At 28.2% G+C, this 11,297-nt stretch overlaps 1 long non-coding RNA gene across 3 annotated transcripts; it reads right to left on the reverse strand.

Annotated features, from left to right (window-relative positions):
- Window positions 1-5,580: 5,580 nt before the first annotated feature.
- On the reverse strand, window positions 5,581-10,875 carry LOC147813887 (uncharacterized). 3 transcript variants are annotated; one of them, XR_015432594.1, is made up of 4 exons: window positions 9,517-10,875; window positions 8,713-8,799; window positions 6,821-7,784; window positions 5,581-5,735 (listed from the first exon to the last, which is right to left on the reverse strand). It is a non-coding gene; the product is annotated as an uncharacterized LOC147813887 (long non-coding RNA). The 3 variants fall into 3 exon arrangements; XR_015432595.1 differs by lacking the exon at window positions 6,821-7,784 and having other exon boundaries at window positions 9,517-10,870; XR_015432593.1 differs by lacking the exon at window positions 5,581-5,735 and having other exon boundaries at window positions 6,471-7,784; window positions 9,517-10,870.
- Window positions 10,876-11,297: the final 422 nt, after the last annotated feature.

Here is an 11,297-nt window from a genome sequence, read left to right on the forward strand (position 1 = left end):
AGAGCACCCTGTTGACATGAATGAAATATTGTAAAACTCATATTGAATATAACTGTATGATATATTCTATATAGTGATTAACTCTTCTTTACTTGAATTTTTTTTCTAGTTAGCTAACTCTAGCAGAGATGACTTATGTGTTCTTTTTTTAGAATTGAACCTTTATCAATAATAATGATTTTTTATATGATTGGTCTGGGCATTAAATGAAATAAATATAAGTATATCGATTATCACTAAATGTCAAGTTTACTACGATGTATTGCAAATTTATTCAATTTCTTTTATTCGTTATGCAAGTCAATTTCCTGAAATTTTGAAATTTTTTTTATTCAAATTGACACTATTTAGCGATAAAAAAATCTTTGGATGCATTCTCAGATGTATAAAACAAGCTTTTAAAAATTTTATATAAATTTTACTCAGGTATTTGATAACTTCTTTAATATTTACATGATTTCGTTATAATTTTTTTCTACAAATAACTAATTAATAACTGTTGTTATATTCATTTAGTAAAGTTAATAAACAGTATACGATTTGATAAATAAGAGTTCATTTAGAGCAGAAAACAGAACAGGAATAAATTTAACTTCATCATAGTTATATTCTCTAAACAATAACTGCCTTTTTTTTTCCGTAAAAAAATCACTGAATTTTAAAAATAAAACTATTTTTTTTAAGGAAATAAGATCAAGGCAGAAGAGATTAGATAAACAATATATAATTGATTTTAACAAATTAAATTTAGATATTAAAAAAAAAACTTATAAGGATGGAAAATTTCTTTCTGAAATTAGATATTAGCGTAGATAAACTATTTCAGCTTAAAAATTGGGTTTTAACTTCTAAAATAAATTGATATAAATTAATACATTTAGTTATATTTTTTAATCAAACCATTTTATGTAAAATAATATGTTTCTTAAAAATCTAGCAAATCTTTTTCGTGCATAACATGACCCTGTTTAATCATAACGAACAACTGAAAATGTGTTTCGCTCATTATAATTATGTAAAGTCAAGCGTTAAGGCTAAATTAAATACTATATAAAAATATTTAAAAAATTTTCGCTTTTTTTTTAATTGTTATGTCTTTCTGTCTTGTGCATATTCCACAATGTGGTTAAGCACTGATTAATTCACTGTTTGCCTTTTTCAGTCCATACGAAGAAAAGGTATTCTGCTCACATGCTATAAATAAAAAGTGAATTTTGCAATCGTTCTTGAGGCACATTTCAGGATTTAAAAAAAAAAAAAAAAAAAACGAGTAACTCCTTAAATTTTCAGCGCAGTACAAAGAACAATAAAAAATACATACTCTAAATATTCCTCTACCGGTAATTTAAGAGTTTACGGTCTTCAGTAACACGGCTGAAAAGGAGACATGAAAACCTTTTTGTAAAGTTATATCACAAAAATTTTACTACATTTTTAATTAATACTAGAAAGACTGAAACTTAGTATTACCTATATTGCACTCTGAAAAAGTATTACTATGCATTCTGAAGGAGTAACTAATGCGTAAAAAAATTAATTTATGTAATTTTCACCCATACTGCCCTTTTACCTATAGTATTTTTACCTATATACCTATATTGCCCAAAAGCAGTCAAAATGATTGCATTCTGAAAGAATGGCTAATGTGTAAAAAAATTAATTTATGTAATTTTTATAATTTTTTATATTATCTACAGTTATATAACAAGCTAATAATAAATATTAAGGGAATAAAAATTACTTCACTTGGGAAAAAAATTTATGCATTATTATTCGTACAATTTTTGAAAATGAAAAAGCGGTCAAAATGACTTCCTTAGGCAATCTAGTGTTAAGTAAGATTTGTATATGCATTTTACACGGCATGAATATTACTTTTTTATGCGCAATGAATCTGAAATAAAGTTAATTAAGTTTTAGTGCTACTTAAAGGGAGAAAGAAAAAAAATTTTTAATTAAGAAATTTTCTACTTTACTATTAAGTTATAGTATAATGTTTAAATTTAGGATACATTTATCCTATTAAATATTAATAGCGGATTGTAAATTTGAGATGTTATAAACTGGTTAAAATCACAGAGCTTAAATTAACTTTGTATATACACAGCGTGCGGTCCTCAAGTTTGATTTATTAGATTTTGCTATTTTTACTAGCACTATTATGCGAATAAAAAGATGTTAGATCAAAATTCTAAATCTTTTGATTCTTCAAATCGATTTTTACAAAATCTTTGAATTGATATTTTCTATCAACAAAGATCTTCTGAAGAGATGACTGAAAACTAAATATCAGGACAAATGAGGATAGTTTTATATGCAACCAATTTATCAATTTTGTTCGTATCCATCCTTTTATTATTGTTTTGTCTTAAATTTCTCCTTAAATCATCTTAGAGGCTATGTAAACAAGAAATGATTGGTTGTAGACAAGACATTAATATATAATTTATTAAAGAAATACATAAAATAATAAAAAAATTATTTAAAATTATCAAGATTTCTGGAGAAGTTTATTTTTTATACACTCAAGAGCCAAAACATTATGACCACCCCTACATTTTGCAACGAACTCTCCTGGATGACGTGGAAGGTACGTGATCAGGTGGAAGTGGTATTAACTGTTGCTGGAGAGTTTGAAGAATCATTCTTTCACTTACTTCTGTGCGTGATAGGAAAGGCTGCGGATCTAAGCGACTTTGATAGAGAGCAGATTGTAAGGGCTCGAAGGCTCGGAACAAGTATTTCCGAAACTGCATGACTCGTGGGTTGTTCGCGATCTACAGTTGTTAGTGCTTATGCAAAGTGGATGAATGACGGTGAAGCCAGCAGTAGACGACATGGTGTTGGACTTTCACACGCTATCAAAGAAAGAGGTCGTCGGGGATCGTTTCGCTTGGTGAAGCAAAACCGGAGCCTGACAGTGGCTCAGCTGACAGCCCAATACAATGCAGGGTCAAGTAGAGTAGTATCAGAGCACACTGTTCAGCGGGCACTGTTGGATATGGGGCTACGCAGCAAACGTCCCACTCGTGTGCCTTTGCTAACCAAGCGTCATCGCCAACTACGCCTGCGCTGGGCCCGGGAACATCGCGACTGGTCCATGAATCAGTGGCAGAGAGTTGCCTGGTCAGATGAATCACGGTTTATCATTCATCCCATCGTGGCAGTGTCAGGATACGCTGTCTTCCAGGCGAACAGTTGCTCCCTCAATGTACTGTAGGTCATACACAGGCAGTGGTGACGGTATCATGCTTTGGGGGACGTTCTCTTGGGCGTCACTGGGGCCCGTGGTTGTGGCAGAGCAGACCATGAATGCTACAGGGTATCTGAACATCATTGCGGACCAGTTGCACCCTTACATGGCCTCTGTTTTTCCAGCTAGAAATGGAATTTTCCTACAGGTCAACGCTCCGTGTCACAAGGCTCAAATTGTGTTGGACTGGTTCCAGGAACATGACGCTGAATTCCAGTTAATGTCCTGGCCACTTATCTCACCGGATCTCAATCCGATAGAACACATTTGGGATGTCATGAAACGGCAGCTCAGAGTTCAAAGACCACTGAGTCGCAATATCTCGGATTTGTGTGACCGTTGCTTAAACATCTGGTACAATCTGTCTCCGGCCATCTACCAAGGACTTGTGGCATCCATGCCAAGGCGGGTTGCAACTGTGTTACGGGCTAAAGGTGAGCCAACTCGTTATTAAGAGGTGGTCATAATGTTTTGGCTCTTGAGTGTATCATTACAACGTTAATTATTATACCGGTTGTTCATTCATTAGTTCGATAACGAATCCGTAAAAACTTGTTGCAACATTTCCCATATTTCAATAGCATTTCGGAGCATACTTCTACGAATTTGATATCTGGTCCTAAACTTTTTGTTACAATAAATTTCGGTTGTAATGTAAAATTTAATTTTAAATGAACAATTTTTTTTTAAATTAGAATATTACACCCATAAGGAAATTCAAACATTGATAATATAATTTGAACTTCTATTCCTTAATATTTATATTTTTCGTAGGATGTGAAAATATTCTAAGTCTAATATTCTAACTAATATTTACAAATAAATTCATTCTAATGAAACTCTACATAAAAGGCATTGTATGCTATTTTGTAATATTATTAAAATTTTTACCGTCCCGCAGTGGACGTTAAGACACGGTTCCCAGCAGATCACCGAAGTCAAGCATCACTGGCTACGGTCAGTGTGCGGGTGGGTGACCACTTGGATCAGTCTGCGTAGGGACCGAGGGTGTGCGGTATTGGTCCTCGCTAAACTGTGCTACCGTAAAGTGCTCGACTTCGCGCGCAGGTCGTCGGGCTACCGAAGCGGGGTGCCATCCCTTCCGCAGAGGATCAAAATTGTGATGGCATGTCTTCGGATCATCCTCCGGGATGTTTCCCGACCGTCGCCAATAGCCCATTGTGCAGCTCTAGTGCGACGTAAATTAACAACAACCAAGTAAAAAACTTTATTTGAATTAAAATAAATAATTTAATTCTTTGTTAAAACATTTAGCAGTTTTTTTTTATAATTCTATTTTAAAACAGAATAGGTAAATCCTACAAAGGTAAGGTAATTGGACCTTTTTACTCTCATTTAAAATAGTATTGTTACTTGTGACTAATGACATAGATAATGAAATGTTTAAATAATTATTATTAATGGCTTGGTTAGGAATAAAATTTATGGTATTTATTTATGCAGCAAGACTAAACTACAAAAATTTAAAGAAATGAAGACAAAATCAGACGAAATTGGAAAAACCCATTCCTTGAAAAAACCTGAATCGGTTCTTTCAGGGATTCGATATTTTTTTAATTTTTTTTTAAAGTTTTTTAAAGTAATAAATGCATTTATCCAATACTGCATTATTTATAAGTATATTGTGTTATGCCTAAAAGTTTCATAAGAATTTCCATGTTCTTTAATATTAAAACTTTCATTATGTCAAGAGAAAAATAAAACAAGATATCTTTAATTTATAAGTAATTGAACTATATACCTACCCTGGAAAAAGGACATTATATAATTCTGAAGAACAGCATTTTTATGTATAGAACTGAGGAGCAAAGAGCCAGCATAACTCACTCCTATACATATGCTTCCAATACATTTATATTTGTAAGTAGACTTGTTAACATAATGTATAGGAAAAAGGGAAATTTCTTACTTTTTATTAAAATATTAATGGTAGAAAACGTTTTTATGAAATACTTTTTAAATAGTCTAATAAAACAACTTTAATTAATTGCCTAAAATATTTTACCACTGAAAAAATTAAGTTAAAAATTCCCAACCCTGGTTTTTTGCTCCATAATTAGCTGAATTTCATGGCCCTGATAAATTTTTTTAATAAATATTTTAGAACTTTCGTTCAATCATTATGGAAAGAGATACACACACACATATATATTACTTATAAAATAATTTGTGGTACATTGTTAGTATGCATTTGCATTTCATATACATTTCATATACATATTTCATTCATAGAATATTGATACTGATAATATTGATATTGAGCTAATTGATAATGTTCATGAAAAATCATAGTAACTGTTAAATTTTCTACACTTTAATTACAGCCTAGCATAAATTTTTATAAATAGTGAAGCAAACAGATTCTTCTAATTAGAAGAAAACGATCACAGTACAGCTTACAAAAAAGTCACTTAAGTTCTAAAATTCCACTCATGAAAAGATTCCTGAAAATTGTAATAATCTGTAAAAAAAAAATAAATTAAAAGCATTATATTTATAAAGATAACCCTGAATCAATTTTCTTAACTCAATCAAATTAATATAGAGTCAATATAAAATATACTACTATATAATATATAAATTCTGTAAATAACCCATGCATTATTAAATATATCTTTAAAACTAATTTAAATGTATACTAAATCAATATTTCCACTTCCTTCATAATGTTGATTTGGAGTACCCAGAATTTTTGAAGAATCAAAACTGGAATTTCAACAAGCACCGACCTGGCAATTCTGATAATTCTCAGGTCAGAGTAGTTAAAAATTCAGTGGATGAAAGAGCCTTTTTTTCTACATTTAAGGATGCATCACATTAACTGATGATCATAACAACCTGGAACAAAACTATTAGCATTGCAACTGCATATACAAAACATGAAACACAACTTGTGCTTTTTCAATTATTAAAATTAATGAGCTCTTAATATTAATTTAAAAGTATTATTTATAGTAGTAATGTAATCATAGCATCATTAAACAAGTAATGAAGTATGTAAACAGAAAACTTTAACACATGTAATCTAAATTTTAAAAAGTAGCAATATAATAAAATGTAAAACAATTTTTTATACCATTTGAAGATATTTATACAAAGAAAATTGGTAACTTATTAATGGTAACTTTAAATTTAGGGTGTAATATACTAATTTAACCTTCAAAAGAGGAAAAAAAAACCGATTTCTTCCCAACCGTGTATTATTAAAGTATAACTTATTAGTCATTCATATTTCCTTTCAAATAATATTCAATATACACAAGTAACTAATTCAAATATGCATATTTTCATACTATTATAAGTAACTATATCCAATATAATAATTAGAAGCACAAAAAATTGCTTTACCCCACATAGATATAATGCAATGAAAAAGATACCTAATTAATTATAATGTAAGAGATTAAAATATCTACAAATATAAAATATGTCGGAGGTGCATACCAATTTTAGATTTATGCAGAGAGGCAGCAACAATAAATGACTAGCAAGTGAAATTGTCACACTAACAATTATTTAGGCAAGAAATGTGACACTTATACTTACTCAGCATCAACACAAGTCTTTGACAGCATGTATTCCAGTAGGTATTTCTATTCCGACAAATTATGGTCATAACAAGCAATTTCATCACTCCCATTTAAGACAAAGACATGCTGAAGGAGCTTTTAAAGGATACACCTGATTAGTTGATTAAAAGAAAGTCTCAACTTGCAACAAATCTAGATATGCAAAACACGAAGACGCACAAATTACAATTTGTGATACAATTGCTACTTACTTGTGCTTCTTCTCAACTATTCAAATTCTATACTAGTCTCTCCATATTATTCTGAACTATAATATTAGATTTAAAAATGTCATTTACAGAAATGTTTAATAAGTAGAATCTTACAAATAATAAAAAACGTAAACACAAAATCTAAAACTTTAATGTATGTAAAATTTAATAAAGGCAATAAGACATAGTAAAAGTACATTGAAATTCATATTTCTTGCAATTAATTGTTTTACTCACTACAACAAAAAATAATTTGGACTTTTAACCACAAAAAATGTGTAAAAAATAATGATGCGACAATAATGAAACAAAATTTGATGAGATACCATATTAATAATTATGTAAGATATTAAAATACATATAAATTATATATACATATATTTTTAATAGAATTTTCTTTATATAAAACTATAAATATTAATAATAGATAAGGTTAATATAAAATATAGTACAACGTAATATATTAACTCCGTAAACAAACCAAGATTAAATATATCTTTAAAACAAATTAAAATTTATACTTATTCAATATCATAACTTCCTTCTTAATGTTGATTTGACAGAAAACTGGACACGAGGGATCAAAACTGGAATTTCAACAAGCACTGACCTGGAAATCGTAATAATTCTCAGGCCAGCATGGTTGAAAATTCAGTCGATGAAGGAGCCTTCTCTCTACATTTAAGGATGCATCACAATAACTGATGATCATAACAACCTGGAAGAAAACTATTAGCATTGCAACTGCATATACAAAACATGAAACACAACTTGTGCTTTTTCAATTATTAAAATTAATGAGCTCTTAATATTAATTTAAAAATATCATTTATAGTAGTAATGTTATTCTTGCATCATCAAACAAATAATGAAGTATGTAAGCATAAAAACTTTAGCACATGTAATCCAAATTTCAAAAACTAGCAATATAATAAAATCTACATTTTAAATTACCAAGTCCATGATTAATTCCAAGAATTTTTCAAAACTTTACAAAACACAACACTCTGACAAAAACACAACAGCAAATTTAAAAAAGCATTATAATAACATTAATTGAAATGATTGGTACAGCCAAAACTGTTGTAATCTGCATCCTCAGTTGATTTTTAAATTAAAAAACAGAATAAATAAAGAGTTGAAGCAATAAAATAGCTGAAAAATACAAAAGCAATTAATTTCTTTTTTGCAAAATTATATTCTAAAAATACTTTTCTTGCTCATTGATAAGGAAAGAAATACTTGATTTTTCAGTTCTAATTTTAGAATAAAAAAAATAAAAAAATTGCCAATGACTGGCTTGCTTCAACTTGCTAAATCAAGGAAAGTTGATAACTTCTTATTGGTAACTTTAAGTTTAGGGTGTAACATACTATTAATTTAACCTTTTATTCAAAAGAGAAAAAAAGGGGCTTCTTTTCAACTTTGTATTGTTAAAGTATAACTTAAGAAATAAATAAATAATGGTTTCAAGAGAAATAAATAATGATTTCTACATCTAAACTGCTAGTAATAAACTGTGCTACTGGATAACTATGCCCAAACTATGTAACTGTAGTTTATTTGAAAACATGATAAATATTTGTGTTATGAATTATGCTAATACTACTAAATCAGCAAGTAAAATTTAAATAGAATCAAATATTAAAAAACAAACCTCATATTTCTTTTAGACTGCCTCTTATACCACACAACTTGCAAACTTAATTCTGGTTTTTCCGATCAGACAGTAACAGACTGATGGCTGAAATAAGAAATTTTTAAAAAAATAACATAAACAACTAACTTTCTGATACAAGAACTATGTTAACCTTAAAGGGGAAAATACAAATCTTTAAAAAATAACCACAGCATCAAACCAATATTAACAAAAATATGGTTTAATAATAAAAGTTTATAAACTTTTCATTGCTTTTTTTTCTGTTTTCTTCTTTAGCCCATATGTCATTTAGGGAGAAAAAAGAGACCTTACATTACTTTGAAAGTTTTATAAGTAAAAATCAACCATGTTGAATACTTATGCATGATAATTCATTTATTAAGAGGTAAGATTTAAATACTTTTAAAATCTTTCACTATTTTTAGAGATTGAATGCTAAAATAATAAATTTCTAAAATTGATAAAGCAAATAGAATAAATAATTTTTAAAATAATTAATATAAAAAATATATTAATAAATTTATTGTTTAATAATAATAGAGGAAGATAATAACCAGCAAAACATTGACTTTTTCTTAACCTACATTTGATTAAAGACAAATACTGATAAACATTAAAAGATATTTATTTTGACTTTTATTATTTTATTAAAATTTTAATTTGCAAACAGAATACTACAACAATATAGTTGAAGAAAAAAAACTAAAACACTTAAAATGCCACAGTTAATATACAATTAGTTGAATAATCAAAATAAAAAACATTATACTAGTAGCAATAGTACTAACTACTGATACTAACTGAAATACTCGTATTGGCTCCTCTTAATCTGTCTGTCATTTAAGCTAAAAAAAGAATAAAATTAGATGAATCTCTGTGCAATAGACAAATTTTTATTACAGTAATCTCTCTACTTAGTTTTGTATAATGTTACTTTGTATATACCAAATATATTTAAAGTGAAAGAGTATTTATAATTCAGGGGCAATGTTCTTAGCGATCTTCCCTCTGTCCCTCAGGGGCAGAACCACAACCGTTGTGAGAATTAGTACTTAAATTAACTCATAACATTCTATTGCCTCTAAACATTTTTCTCCATTGTGTAAAGTAGTACAAAGAAGAATATCAGGGAAAAAAACACTTTCTACTGAATATTTTTCCTTACAGCATCAAAGTGCTAAGTCTGATGCAGTTCTTTGACTACTCTCTCTTGTTTGATCAGGCTTAAATGTCAAGACAAGAGTACAATGTTTTCATGAATCTAGTTAACATATATATAAGTAAACATAAAGTCGTGTATACATACACTTTCTTTTTAGCAACTTAGTCATGCATTCTTCACAGACTGAATATTGCCCTGTCAGTTTTAATGAATGCCATCTTTGCTAATACATTCATCTGCGACAACATCAATATCTCAATAAGGTTAAACATTTAAGAAAACAGTTAAATATGTCACCATGGAATCCCTTAGTAAAAAGAGTGAAGGGGACAGAAGTACAGAAGAAATAAGCAAGGTTTGGTTTACATAGTAGTTTTTGACTTAAACATTAACTGTAAAAAATCTTGGAATTTTGAGAAAATAAAAATTATAGATAGAAAAAAATATAAATAGTTTGTAGTAAATGAAAAATTTAATTTCAAATTAAAATCTAAATAAGTTAATTTAAATTGTTATTAATTTGTTAATATGAGTTATATTCTAAAGAAATATAATAATTTTATATGCATTTGAAATAAAAATTAAATTATGTGTACAAATTGTTTTGCACATAAATGTGATACATATAGAATAAAATTTCTTGATTATAGTATGCATGCTCATAATTTATGTAATAGTTTAGACAATCTAAAAGAATAATAAGAGCAGTAATTGTGAACGAAAATGATAAATATTATCTAAAATTCAAAATAAGAATTTTTCTGTTTCTTTACAGATTCATATTTAGAATTTCTTTTTAACATAAGTTTATAATAAAATTGAAACAAAACTATTTTGAATATGATTTAAGAACTCTCCCCTGTTATGAAGAAAATTCAATACAAAAGCTTCCTATCAAAATAAAATTTAATTAATATATTTTCTAGAAAAAAAATCTCTTTGTATTATGTCTCTGAAATAAACGTAAATCAACTCATCATTTAAATTTAAGAAATTTCATTACTAAACTGCGTTGCTAATTCTAGACAATCTAACTAAAGATTTCTGGAAACATGGAAAAACTTTGATAAATGAAAATTTTTTCTTTTGGTTTATGATTTTCAAAAATACATAAATTTTACACATAAAGGAAAACAAACTATGTAATTTAAATTCTAAATCTTTGCATTTTCAGGAAATTTAGTATGATCTCTTAATATTAACAAAATCTCATGATTTTTTAAAATATAATGCTTTTAAAACATACACTTATATTATAAATCTTTAATTAATAAGAATTACCTGTAAATAAAATTTTCATGATGACAAAATATAAAATCCAGCTCAATCAAATCTAGAAAATGGCTTTGAAAAATAATTTTGTTTATGATATGACAGGAAACTATAGATGCAAAATAACTGATTTCAGTAGTTGCAATAT

Source organism: Parasteatoda tepidariorum, chromosome 3 (assembly GCF_982258835.1).
Source record: "Parasteatoda tepidariorum strain Cologne lab strain chromosome 3, Ptep-v5.0, whole genome shotgun sequence".
Lineage (NCBI taxonomy): Eukaryota > Metazoa > Arthropoda > Arachnida > Araneae > Theridiidae > Parasteatoda > Parasteatoda tepidariorum.